We start from the raw sequence: 15,444 nt of genomic DNA on the forward strand, positions 1-15,444 counted from the left end.
GTTAGCAGGTTCACAATACATGTGTGGGAGTGGCGTCATATTGCAGAAGAAAGATGCTAGTGCTGTGCACATAGCATTCTTCACACAGAATGTATCTACGTACAGTGGATGACTGAGTGGATAATTCATGTTTTTGTAAGTTACAGCTCACTCTATAAATAAATTTATATGACACATTAGGAATACAGTTAAAAATACACATTCTGGTGAGCTTCTAGTATGTTAAGGAGGTGCATTTTCTTTCGTTAGCAGGCTCACAAGAGATGTGTTGAATCGGCGTCATATTCTAGAAGAAAATCGCTAGTGCTGTGCACATAGCATTCTTCACATGGAATGCACCTACGTGCAGTGGATGACTGAGAAGTTATTTATTTTTTCGGTAAGTTCTGGCTCGATGATTAATTCTTTTAATATTATGCTTTAATAATACATTTGAACAATACACATTATTAGGACTTTGGAGTGCTCTAATGTATGCGTTTTCTTCGTTAGCAGGTTCACAATAGATGTGTGGGAGCGGCGTCATATTGTAGAAAAAAGACGCTAGTGCTGTGCACATAGCATTCTTCACACAGAATGTATCTACGTACAATGGATGGCTGAGTAGATAATACATTTTTCTGTAAGTTACAACTCATTCTTTAAATAAATTTATATGACACATTAGGAATACAGCTCAAAAATACACATTCTGGTGAGCTTCTTGTATGTTAATGAGGTGCATTTCCTTTCGTTAGCAGGCTCACAAGAGATGTGTTGAAGCGGCGTCATATTCTAGAAGAAAATCGCTAGTGCTGTGCACATAGCTATCTTCACATGGAATGCACCTACGTGCAATGGATGACTGAGAAGTCATTTATTTTTTCGGTAAGTTCTGGCTCGATGATTAATTTTTTTATTATGCTTTAAAAATACATTTGAACAATACACATTATGAGGACTTTGGAGTGCTCTAATGTATGCGTTTTCTTCGTTAGCAGGATCACAATAGATGTGTGGGAGCGGCGTCATATTGTAGAAAAAAGACGCTAGTGCTGTGCACATAGCATTCTTCACACAGAATGTATCAACGTACAATGGATGGCTGAGTAGATAATTCATTTTTCTGTAAGTTACAACTCATTCTTTAAATAAATTTATATGACACATTAGGAATACAGCTCAAAAATATACATTCTGGTAAGCTTCTAGTATGTTCATGAGGTGCATTTTCTTTCGTTAGCAGGTTTACACAAGGTGTGTGGAAGCGGCGTCATATTCTAGAAACAAATCGCTAGTGCTGTGCACATAGCATTCTTCACATGGAATGCACCTACGTACAATGGATGACTGAGTGGACATTTATTTTTTCGGAAAGTTCTGGCTCGATGATTAATTCTTTTGATATTATGCTTTAATAATGCATTTGAACAATTCACTTTCTGAGGACTTTGGAGTGCTGTAATGTATGCATTTCCGTCGTTAGCAGGATCACAAGAGATGTGTTGAAGCGGCGTCATATTCTAGAAGAAAATCGCTAGTGCTGCGCACATTGCAATCTTCACATGGAATGCACCTACGTAAAATGGATGACTGAGTGGACATTTATTTTGTCGGAAAGTTCTGGCTCGATGATTAATTCTTTTAATATTATGCTTTACTAATACATTTGAACAATACACTTTCTGAGGACTTTGGAGTGCTCTAATGTATGCGTTTTCTTCGTTAGCAGGTTCACAATAGATGTGTGGTAGCGGCGTCATATTCTAGAAGAAAATCGCTAGTGCCGTGCAAATAGCATTCTTCACATGAAATGCACCTACGTGCAATGGATGACTGAGAAGTAATTTATTTTTTCGGTATGTTCTGGCTCGATGATTAATTTTTTTATTATGCCTTAATAATACATTTGAACAATACACATTATGAGGACTTTGGAGTGCTCTAATGTATGCGTTTTCTTCGTTAGCAGGTTCACAAAAGGTGTGTGGAAGCGGCGTCATATTTTATAAGAAAATCGCTAGTGCTGTGCACATAGCATTCTTCACATGGAATGCACCTACGTACAATGGATGACTGAGTGGACATTTATTTTTTCGGAAAGTTCTGGCTCGATGATTAATTCTTTTAATATTATGCTTTAATAATACATTTGAACAATTCACTTTCTGAGGACTTTGGAGTGCTGTAATGTATGCATTTCCGTCGTTAGCAGGTTCACAATAGATGTGTGGGAGTGGCGTCATATTGCAGAAGAAAGATGCTAGTGCTGTGCACATAGCATTCTTCACACAGAATGTATCTACGTACAGTGGATGACTGAGGAAATAATTCATTTTTTCTTAAGTTACAGCTCATTCTATAAATAAATTTATATGACACATTAGGAATACAGTTAAAAATACACATTCTGGTGAGCTTCTAGTATGTTAATGAGGTGCATTTTCTTTCGTTAGCAGGCTCACAAGAGATGTGTTGAAGCGGCGGCATATTCTAGAAGAAAATCGCTAGTGCTGTGCATATAGCATTCTTCACATGGAATGCAACTACGTGCAAAGGATGACTGAGAAGTCATTTATTTTTTCGGTAAGTTCTGGCTAAATGAATAATTTTTTCTTATGCTTTAATAATACATTTGAACAATACACATTATGAGGACATTGGAGTGCTCTAATGTATGCGCTTTCTTCGTTAGCAGGTTCACAATAGATGTGTGGGAGCGGCGTCATATTGTAGAAAAAAGACGCTAGTGCTGTTCACATAGCATATTTCTCACAGTATGTATCTACGTACAATGGATGGCTGAGTGGATAATTCATTTTTCTGTAAGTTACAGCTCACTCTATAAATAAATTTTTATGACACATTAGGAATACAGTTAAAAAATACACATTCTTGTAAGCTTCTAGTATGTTCATGAGGTGCATTTTCTTTCGTTAGCAGGTTCACAAAAGGTGTGTGGAAGCGGCGTCATATTCTATAAGAAAATCGCTAGTGCTGTGCACATAGCATTCTTCACACAGAATGTATCTACGTACAATGGATGGCTGAGTGAATAATTCATTTTTCTGTAAGTTACAACTCATTCTTTAAATAAATTTATATGACACATTAGGAATACAGCACAAAAATATACATTCTGGTAAGCTTCTAGTATGTTCATGAGGTGCATTTTCTTTCGTTAGCAGGTTCACAAAAGGTGTGTGGAAGCGGCGTCATATTCTAGAAGAAAATCGCTAGTGCTGTGCACATAGCATTCTTCACATGGAATGCACCTACGTACAATGGATGACTGAGTGGACATTTATTTTTTCGGAAAGTTCTGGCTCGATGATTAATTCTTTTAATATTATGCTTTAATAATACATTTGAACAATACACTTCCAGAGGACTTTGGAGTGCTGTAATGTATGCATTTCCGTCGTTAGCAGGTTCACAATAGATGTGTGGGAGTGGCGTCATATTGCAGAAGAAAGATGCTAGTGCTGTGCACATAGCATTCTTCACACAGAATGTATCTACGTACAGTGGATGACTGAGTGGATAATTCATTTTTTTGTAAGTTACAGCTCACTCTATAAATAAATTAATATCACACATTAGGAATACATTTAAAAAATACACATTCTGGTGAGCTTCTAGTACGTTAATGAGGTGCATTTTCTTTCGTTAGCAGGCTCACAAGAGATGTTTTGAATCGGCGTCATATTGTAGAAGAAAATCGCTAGTGCTGTGCACATAGCATTCTTCGCATGGAATGCACCTACGTGCAGTGGATGACTGAGAAGTCATTTATTTTTTCGGTAAGTTCTGGCTCGATGATTAATTTTTTTATTATGCTTTAATAATACATTTGAACAATACACATTATGAGGACTTTGGAGTGCTCTAATGTATGCGTTTTCTTCGTTAGCAGGTTCACAATAGATGTGTGGGAGCGGCGTCATATTGTAGAAAAAAGAAGCTAGTGCTGTGCACATAGCATTCTTCACACAGAAAGTATCTACGTACAATGGATGGCTGAGTGGATAATTCATTTTTCTGTAAGTTACAGCTCATCCTTTAAATACATTTATATGACACATTAGGAATACAGCTCAAAAATACACATTCTGATGAGCTTCTAGTGTGTTAATGAGGTGCATTTTCTTTCGTTATCAGGATCACAAGAGATGTGTTGAAGCGGCGTCATATTCTAGAAGAAAATCGCTAGTGCTGTGCACATAGCATTCTTCACATGGAATGCACCTACGTGCAATGGAAAACTGAGTGGACATTTATTTTTTCGGAAAGTTCTGGCTCGATGATTAATTTTTTTATTATGCTTTAATAATAAATTTGAACAATACAAATTATAAGGACTTTGGAGAGCTCTAATGTATGCGTTTTCTTCGTTAACAGGTTCACAATAGATGTGTGGGAGCGGCGTCATATTGTAGAAAAAAGACGCTAGTGCTGTGCACATAGCATTCTTCGCACAGAATGTATCTACGTACAGTGGATGACTGAGTGGATAATTCATTTTTTTGTAAGTTACAACTCATTCTTTAAATAAATTTGTATGACACATTAGGAATACAGCTCAAAAATACACATTGTGGTGAGCTTCTAGTATGTTAATGAGGTGCATTTTCTTTCGTTAGCAGGCTCATAAGAGATGTGTTTAAGCGGGGTCATATTGTAAAAGAAAATCGCTAGTGCTGTGCACATAGCATTCTTCACATGGAATGCACCTACGTGCAATGGATGACTGAGAAGTCATTTATTTTTTCGGTACGTTCTGGCTCGATGATTAATTCTTTTAATATTATGCTTTAATAATACAATTGAACAATACACTTTCTGAGGACTTTGGAGTGCTGTAATGTATGCATTTCCGTCGTTAGCAGGTTCAAAATAGATGTGTGGGAGTGGCGTCATATTGCAGAAGAAAGATGCTAGTGCTGTGCACATAGCGTTCTTCACACCGAATGTATCTACGTACAGTGGATGACTGAGTGGATAATTCATTTTTTTGTAAGTTACAGCTCATTCTATAAATAAATTTATATGACACATTAGGAATACAGCTGAATAATACACATTCTGGTGAGCTTCTAGTATGTTAATGAGGTGCATTTTCTTTCGATAGCAGGTTCACAAGAGATGTGTGGAAGCGGCGTCATATTGTAGAAGAAAATCGCTAGTGCTGTGCACATAGCATTCTTCACATGGAATGCACCTACGTGCAATGGATGACTGAGAAGTCATTTATTTTTTCGGTAAGTTCTAGCTCGATGATTAAATTTTTTATTATGCTTTAATAATACATTTGAACAATACACATTATGAGGACTTTGGAGTGCTCTAATGTATGCGTATTCTTCGTTAGCAGGTTCACAATAGATGTGTGGGAGCGGCGTCATATTGTAGAAAAAAGACGCTAGTGCTGTGCACATAGCATTCTTCACACAGACTGTATCTACGTACAATGGATGGCTGAGTGTATAATTCATTTTTCTGTAAGTTACAGCTCTTTCTTTAAATAAATTTATATGACACATTAGGAATACAGCTAAAAATACTCATTCTGGTGAGCTTCTAGTATGTTAATGAGATGCATTTTCTTTCGTTAGCAGGCTCACAAGTGATGTGTTGAAGCGGCGTCATATTGTAGAAGAAAATCGCTAGTGCTGTGCACATAGCATTCTTCACATGGAATGCAACTACGTGCAATGGATGACTGAGAAGTCATTTATTATTTCGCTAAGTTCTGGATCGATGATTAATTATTTTATTATGCTTTAATATTACATTTGAACAATACACATTATGAGGACTTTGGAGTGCTATAATGTATGCGTTTTCTTCGTTAGCAGGTTCACAATAGATATGTGGGAGCGGCGTCATATTGTAGAAAAAAGACGCTAGTGCTGTGCACATAGCATTCTTCACACAGAATGTATCTACGTACAATGGATGGCTGAGTGGATAATTCATTTTTCTGTAAGTTACAACTCATTCTTTAAATAAATTTATATGGCACATTAGGAATACAGCTCAAAAATATACATTCTGGTAAGCTTCTAGTATGTTCATGAGGTGCATTTTCTTTCGTTAGCAGGTTCACAAAAGGTGTGTGGAAGCGGAGTCATATTCTATAAGAAAATCGCTAGTGCTGTGCACATAGCATTCTTCACACAGAATGTATCTACGTACAGTGGATGACTGAGTGGATAATTCATTATTTTGTAAGTTACAGCTCATTCTTTAAATAAATTTATATGACACATTAGGAATACAGCTCAAAATTACACATTCTGGTGAGCTTCTAGTATGTTCATGTGGTGTATTTTCTTTCGTTAGCAGGTTCACAATATGTGTGTGGAAGCGGCGTCATATTTTATAAGAAAATCGCTAGTGCTGTGCACATAGCATTCTTCACATGGAATGCACCTACGTACAATGGATGACTGAGTGGACATTTATTTTTTCGGAAAGTTCTGGCTCGATGATTAATTCTTTTAATATTATGTTTTAATAATACATTTGAACAATTCACTTTCTGAGGACTTTGGAGTGCTGTAACGTATGCATTTCGTCGTTAGCAGAATCACAATAGATGTGTGGGACCGGCGTCATATTGTAGAAAAAAGACGCTAGTACTGTTCACATAGCATATTTCACACAGTATGTATCTACGTACAATGGATGGGGGAGTGGATAATTCATTTTTCTGTAAGTTACAACTCATTCTTTAAATAAATTTATATGACACATTAGGCATACAGCTCAAAAATATACATTCTGGTAAGCTCCTAGTATGTTCATAAGGTGCATTTTCTTTCGTTAGCAGGTTCACAAAAGGTGTGTGGAAGCGGCGTCATATTTTATAAGAATATCGCTAGTGCTGTGAACATAGCATTCTTCACATGGAATGCACCTACGTACAATGGATGACTGAATGGACATTTATTTTTTCGGAAAGTTCTGGCTCGATGACTAATTCTTTTAATATTATGCTTTAATAATACATTTGAACAATACACTTTCTGAGGACTTTGGAGTGCTCTAATGTATGCATTTCCGTCGTTAGCAGGTTCACAATAGGTGTGTGGGAGTGGCGTCATATTGCAGAAGAAAGATGCTAGTGCTGTGCTCATAGCATTCTTCACACAGAATGTATCTACGTACAGTGGATGACTGAGTGGATAATTCATTATTTCGTAAGTTACAGCATATTCTTTAAATAAATTTATATGACACATTATTAATACAGCTCAAAAATACAGATTCTGGTGAGCTTCTAGTATGTTAATGAGGTGCATTTTCTTTCGCTAGCAGGTTCACAAGAGATGTGTGGAAGAGGCGTCATATTGTAGACGAAAATCGCTAGTGCTGTGCACACAGCATTCTTCACATGGAATCCAACTACGTGGAATGGATGACTGAGAAGTCATTTATTTTTTCGGTAAGTTCTAGCTCGATCATTAAATTTTTTATTATGCTTTAATAATACATTTGAACAGTACAGTTATGAGGACTTTGGAGTGCTCTAATGTATGCGTTTTCTTCGTTAGCAGGTTCACAATAGATGTGTGGGAGCGGCGTCATATTGTAGAAAAAAGACGCTAGTGCTGTGCACATAGAATTCTTCACACAGACTGTATCTACGTACAGTGGATGGCTGAGTGGATAATTCATTTTTCTGTAAGTAACAGCTCATTCTTTAAATAAATTTATATGACACATTAGGGATACAGCTAAAAATACGCATTCTGGTGAGCTTCTAGTATGTTAATGAGATGCATTTTCTTTCGTTAGCAGGCTCACAAGAGATGTGTTGAAGCGGCGTCATATTGTAGAAGAAAATCGCTAGTGCTGTGCACATAGCATTCTTCACATGGAATGCACCTACGTGCAATGGATGACTGAGAAGTCATTTATTTTTTCGGTAAGTTCTGGATCGATGATTAATTTTTATTATGCTTTAATAATACATTTGAACAATACACATTATGAGGACTTTGGAGTGCTCTAATGTATGCGTTTTCTTCGTTAGCAGGTTCACAATAGATGTGTGGGAGCGGCGTCATATTGTAGAAAAAAGACGCTAGTGCTGTGCACATAGCATTCTTCACACAGAATGTATCTACGTACAATGGATGGCTGAGTGGATAATTCATTTTTCTGTAAGTTACAACTCATTCTTTAAATAAATTTATATGACACATTAGGAATACAGCTCAAAAATATACATTCTGGTAAGCTTCTAGTATGTTCATGAGGTGCATTTTCTTTCGTTAGCAGGTTCACAAAAGGTGTGTGGAAGCGGAGTCATATTCTATAAGAAAATCGCTAGTGCTGTGCACATAGCATTCTTCACACAGAATGTATCTACGTATAATGGATGGCTGAGTGGATAATTCATTTTTCTGTAAGTTACAGCTCATTCTTTAAAAAAATTTATATGACACATTAGGAATACAGCTCAAAAATACACATTCTGGTGAGCTTCTAGTATGTTAATGAGGTGCACTTTCTTTCGTTAGCAGGCTCACAAGAAATGTGTTGAACCGGCGTCATATTCTAGAAGAAAATCGCTAGTGCTGTGCACATAGCATTCTTCACTTGGAATGCACCTACGTGCAATGGATGATTGAGAAGTCATTTATTTTTTCGGTAAGTTCTATCTCGATGATTAATTCTTTTATAATGCTTTAAAAATACATTTGAACAATACATATTAAAAGGACTTTGGAGTGCTCTAATGTATGCGTTTTCTTCGTTAGCAGGTTCACAATAGATGTGTGGGAGCGGCGTCATATTGTAGAAAAAAGACGCTAGTGCTGTTCACATAGCATATTTCACACAGTATGTATCTACGTACAATGGATGGCTGAGTAGATAATAGATTTTTCTGTAAGTTACAACTCATTCTTTAAATAAATTTATATGACACATTAGGAATACAGCTCAAAAATACACATTCTGGTGAGCTTCTAGTATGTTAATGAGGTGCATTTCCTTTCGTTAGCAGGCTCACAAGAGATGTGTTGAAGCGGCGTCATATTCTAGAAGAAAATCGCTAGTGCTGTGCACATAGCATTCTTCACATGGAATGCACCTACGTGCAATGGATGACTGAGAAGTCATTTATTTTTTAGGTAAGTTCTGGCTCGATGATTAATTTTTTTATTATGCTTTAAAAACACATTTGAACAATACACATTATGAGGACTTTGGAGTGCTCTAATGTATGCGTTTTCTTCGTTAGCAGGTTCACAATAGATGTGTGGGAGCGGCGTCATATTGTAGAAAAAAGACGCTAGTGCTGTGCACATAGCATTCTTTACACAGAATGTATCTACGTACAATGGATGACTGAGTGGATAATTCATTTCTCTGTAAGTTACAACTCATTCTTTAAATAAATTTATATGACACATTAGGAATACAGCTCAAAAATATACATTCTGGTAAGCTCCTAGTATGCTCATAAGGTGCATTTTCTTTCGTTAGCAGGTTCACAAAAGGTGTGTGGAAGCGGCGTCATATTTTATAAGAATATCGCTAGTGCTGTGAACATAGCATTCCTTACATGGAATGCACCTACGTACAATGGATGACTGAGTGGACATTTATTTTTTCGGAAAGTTCTGGCTCGATGATTAATTCTTTTAATATTATGCTTTAATAATACATTTGAACAATACACTTTCTGAGGACTTTGGAGTGCTCTAATGTACGTATTTCCGTCTTTAGCAGGTTCACAATAGATGTGTGGGAGTGGCGTCATATTGCAGAAGAAAGATGCTAGTGCTGTGCACATAGCATTCTTCGCACAGAATGTATCTACGTACAGTGGATGACTGAGTGGATAATTCATTATTCCGTAAGTTACAGCACATTCTTTAAATAAATTTATATGACACATTAGGAATACAGCTCAAAAATACACATTCTGGTGAGCTTCTAGTATGTTAATGAGGTGCATTTTCTTTCGATAGCAGGTTCACAAGAGATGTGTGGAAGAAGCGTCATATTGTAGACGAAAATCGCTAGTGCTGTGCACATAGCATTCTTCACATGGAATCCACCTACTTGCAATGGATGACTGAGAAGTCATTAATTTTTTCGGTAAGTTATGGCTCGATGATTACTTTTTTTATTATGCTTTAATAATACATTTGAACAATACACATTATGAGGACTTTGGAGTGCTCTAATGTATGCGTTTTCTTCGTTAGCAGGTTCACAATAGATGTGTGGGAGCGGCGTCATATTGTAGAAAAATGACGCTAGTGCTGTGCACATAGCATTCTTCACACAGAATGTATCTACGTACAATGGATGGCTGAGTGGATAATTCATTTTTCTGTAAGTTACAACTCATTCTTTAAATAAATTTATATGACACATTAGGAATACAGCTCAATAATATACATTCTGGTAAGCTTCTAGTATGTTAATGTGGTGCATTTTCTTTCGTTAGCAGGATCACAAGAGATGTGTTGAAGCGGCATCATATTCTAGAAGAAAATCGCTAGTGCTGTGCACATAGCGTTTTTCACATGGAATGCACCTACGTGCAATGGATGACTGAGAAGTCATTTATTTTTTCGGTAAGTTCTGGCTCGATGATTAATTTTTTTATTATGCTTTAAAAATACATTTGAACAATACACATTATGAGGACTTTGGAGTGCTCTAATGTATGCGTTTTCTTCGTTAGCAGGTTCACAATAGATGTGTGGGAGCGGCGTCATATTGTAGAAAAAAGACGCTAGTGCTGTGCTAATAGCATTCTTCACACAGAATGTATCTACGTACAATGGATGGCTGAGTGGATAATTCATTTTTCTGTAAGTTACAACTCATTCTTTAAATAAATTTATATGTCACATTAGGAATACAGCTCAAAAATATACATTCTGGTAAGCTTCTAGTATGTTAATGAGGTGCATTTTCTTTCGTTAGCAGGATCACAAGAGATGTGTTGAAGCGGCGTCATATTCTAGAAGAAAATCGCTAGTGCTGTGCACATAGCATTCTTCACATGGAATGCACCTACGTAAAATGGATGACTGAGTGGACATTTATTTTTTCGGAAAGTTCTGGCTCGATGATTAATTCTTTTAATATTATGCTTTACTAATACATTTGAACAATACACTTTCTTAGGACTTTGTAGTGCTCTAATGTATGCGTTTTCTTCGTTACCAGGTTCACAATAGATGTGTGGGAGCGGCGTCATATTCTAGAAGAAAATCGCTATTGCCGTGCACGTAGCATTCTTCACATGGAATGCACCTACGTGCAATGGATGACTGAGTGGACATTTATTTTTTCGGAAAGTTCTGGCTCGATGATTAATTTTTTTATTATGCTTTAATAATACATTTGAACAATACACATTATGAGGACTTTGGAGTGCTCTAATGTATGCGTTTTCTTCGTTAGCAGGTTCACAATAGATGTGTGGGAGCGGCGACATATTGTAGAAAAATGACGCTAGTGCTGTGCACATAGCATTCTTCACACAGAATGTATCTTCGTACAATGGATGGCTGAGTGGATAATTCATTTTTCTGTAAGTTACAACTCATTCTTTAAATAAATTTATATGACACATTAGGAATACAGCACAAAAATATACATTCTGGTAAGCTTCTAGTATGTTCATGAGGTGCATTTTCTTTCGTTAGCAGGTTCACAAAAGGTGTGTATAAGCGGCGTCATATTCTAGAAGAAAATCGCTAGTGCTATGCACATAGCATTCTTCACATGGAATGCACCTACGTACAATGGATGACTGAGTGGACATTTATTTTTTCGGAAAGTTCTGGCTCGATGATTAATTCTTTTAATATTATGCTTTAATAATACATTTGAACAATTCACTTTCTGAGGACTTTGGAGTGCTGTAATGTATGCATTTCCGTCGATAGCAGGTTCACAATAGATGTGTGGGAGTGGCATCATATTGCAGAAGAAAGATGCTAGTTCTGTGCACATAGCATTCTTCACACAGAATGTATCTTCGTACAGTGGATGACTGAGTGGATAATTCATTTTTTTGTAAGTTACAGGTCATTCTATAAATAAATTTATATGTCACATTAGGAATACAACTCAGAAATACACATTCTGGTGAGCTTTTAGTATGTTAATGAGGTGCATTTTCTTTCGTTAGCAGGCTCACAAGAGATGTGTTGAAGCGGCGTCATATTCTAGAAGAAAATCGCTAGTGCTGTGCACATAGCATTCTTCACATGGAATGCACCTACGTGCAATGGATGACTGAGAAGTCATTTATTTTTTCGGTAAGTTCTGGCTCGATGATTAATTCTTTTAATATTATGCTTTAATAATACATTTGAACAATACACATTATGAGAACTTTGGAGTGCTCTAATGTATGCGTTTTTTCGTTAGCAAGTTCACAATAGATGTGTGGGAGCGGCGTCATATTGTAGATCAAAGACGCTAGTGCTGTGCACATAGCATTCTTCACACAGAATGTATCTACGTACAATGGATGGCTGAGTGGATTATTCATTTTTCTGTAAGTTACAGCTCATTCTTTAAATAAATTTATATGACACATTAGGAATACAGTTAAGAAATACACATTGTGGTGAGCTTCTAGTATGTTAATGAGGTGCATTTTCTTTCGTTATCAGGCTCATAAGAGATGTGTTTAAACGGGGACATATTGTAGAAGAAAATCGCTAGTGCTGTGCACATAGCATTCTTCACATGGAATGCACTTACGTGCAATGGATGACTGAGAAGTCATTTATTTTTTCGGTAAGTTCTGGCTCGATGATTAATTTTTTCCTTATGCTTTAATAATACATTTGAACAATACACATTATGAGGACTTTGGAATGCTCTAATGTGTGCGTTTTCTTCGTTAGCAGGTTCACGATAGATGTGTGGGAGCGGCGTCATATTGTAGAAAAAAGACGCTAGTGCTGTGCACATAGCATTCTTCACACAGAATGTATCAATTTACAGTGGATGACTGAGTGGATAATTCATTTTTTTTTAAGTTACAGCTCATTCTTTAAATAAATTTATATGACACATTAGGAATACAGCTCAAAAATATACATTCTGGTAAGCTTCTAGTATGTTTATGAGGTGCATTTTCTTTCGTTAGCAGGTTCACAAAAGGTGTGTGGAAGCGGCTTCATATTCTATAAGAAAATCACTACTGCTCTGCACATAGCATTCTTCACATGGAATGAACCTACGTACAATGGATGACTGAGTGGACATTTATTTTTTCGGAAAGATCTGGCTCGATGATTAATTCTTTTAATATTATGCTTTGATAATACAATTGAACAATACACTTTCTGAGGACTTTGGAGTGCTCTAATGTATGCACTTCCGTCGTTAGCGGGTTCACAATAGATGTGTGGGAGTGGCGTCATATTGCAGAAGAAAGATGCTAGTGCTGTGCACATAGCATTCTTCACACAGAATGTATCTACGTACAGTGGATGACTGAGTGGATAATTCATTTTTTTGTAAGTTACAGCTCATTGTTTAAATAAATTGATATGACACATTAGGAATACAGCTCAAAAATACACATTCTGGTGAGCTTCTAGTATGTTAATGAGGTGCATTTTCTTTCGATAGCAGGTTCACAAGAGATGTGTGGAAGAGGCGTCATATTGTAGACGAAAATCGCTAGTGCTGTGCACATAGCATTCTTCACATGGATTGCACCTACGTGCAATGGATGACTCAGAAGTCATTCATTTTCTCGGTAAGTTCTGGCTCGATGATTAATTTTTTTTATTATGCTTTAATAATACATTTGAACAATACACATTATGAGGACTTTGGAGTGCTCTAATGTATGCGTTTTCTTTGTTAGCAGGTTCACTATAGAATTGTGGGAGCGGCGTCATATTGTAGAAAAAAGACACTAGTGCTGTGCAAATAGGATTCTTCACACAGAATGTATCTACGTAGAATGGATGGCTGAGTGGATAATTCAATTTTCTGTAAGTTACAACTCATTCTTTAAATAAATTTATATGACACATTAGGAATACAGTTCAAAAATATATATTCTGGTAAGCTTCTAGTATGTTCATGAGGTGCATTTTCTTTCGTTAGCAGGTTCACAAAAGGTGTGTGGAAGCGGCGTCATATTCTAGAAGAAAATCGCTAGTGCTGTGCACATAGCATTCTCCACATGGAATGCACCTACGTACAATGGATGACTGAGTGGACATTTATTTTTTCGGAAAGTTCTGGCTCGATGATTAATTCTTTTAATATTATGCTTTAAAAATACATTTGAACAATACACTTTCTGAGGACTTTGGAGTGCTGTAATGTATGCATTTCCGTCGTTAGCAGGTTCACAATAGATGTGTGGGAGTGGCGTCATATTGCAGAAGAAAGATGCTGGTGCTGTGCACATAGCATTCTTCACACAGAGTGTATCTACGTACGGTGGATGACTGAGTGGATAATTCATTATTTTGTAAGTTACAGCTCATTCTTTAAATAAATTTATATGAGATATTAGGAATACTGCTCTGAAATACTCATTCTGGTGAGCTTTTAGTATGTTAATGAGGTGCATTTTCTTTCGATAGCAGGTTCACAAGAGATGTGTGGAAGAGGCGTCATATTGTAGAAGAAAATCGCTAGTGCTGTGCACATAGCATTCTTCACATGGAATGCACCTACGTACAATGGATGACTGAGTGGTCATTTATTTTTTCGGAAAGTACTGGCTAGATGATTAATTCTTTTAATATTATGCTTTAATAAGACATTTGAACAATACACATTATGAGGACTTTGGAGTGCTCTAATGTATGCGTTTTCTTCGTTAGCAGGTTCACAATAGATGTGTGGGAGCGGCGTCATATTGTAGAAAAAAGACGCTAGTGCTGTTCACATAGCATATTTCACACAGTATGTATCTACGTACAATGGATGGCTGAGTGGATATTTGATTTTTCTGTAAGTTACAACTCATTCTTTAAATAAATTTATATGACACGTTAGGAATACAGCTCAAAAATATACATTCTGGTGAGCTTCTAATATGTTCATGAGGTGCATTTTCTTTCGTTAGCAGGTTCACAAAAGGTGTGTGGAAGCGGCGTCATATTTTATAAGAAAATCGCTAGTGCTGTGCACATAGCATTCTTCACATGGAATGCACCTACGTACAATGGATGACTGAGTGGACATTTATTTTTTCGGAAAGTTCTGGCTCGATGATTAATTCTTTTAATATTATGCTTTAATAATACATTTGAACAATACACATTATGAGGACTTTGGAGTGCTCTAATGTATGCATTTCTGTCGTTAGCAGGTTCACAATAGATGTCTGGGAGTGGCGTCATATTGCAGAAGAAAGATGCTAGTGCTGTGCACATAGCATTCTTCACACAGAATGTATCTACGTACAGTGGATGACTGAGTGGATAATTCAAA

The sequence above is a fragment of the Schistocerca gregaria genome, chromosome 8 (genome assembly GCF_023897955.1).
Source record: "Schistocerca gregaria isolate iqSchGreg1 chromosome 8, iqSchGreg1.2, whole genome shotgun sequence".
Lineage (NCBI taxonomy): Eukaryota > Metazoa > Arthropoda > Insecta > Orthoptera > Acrididae > Schistocerca > Schistocerca gregaria.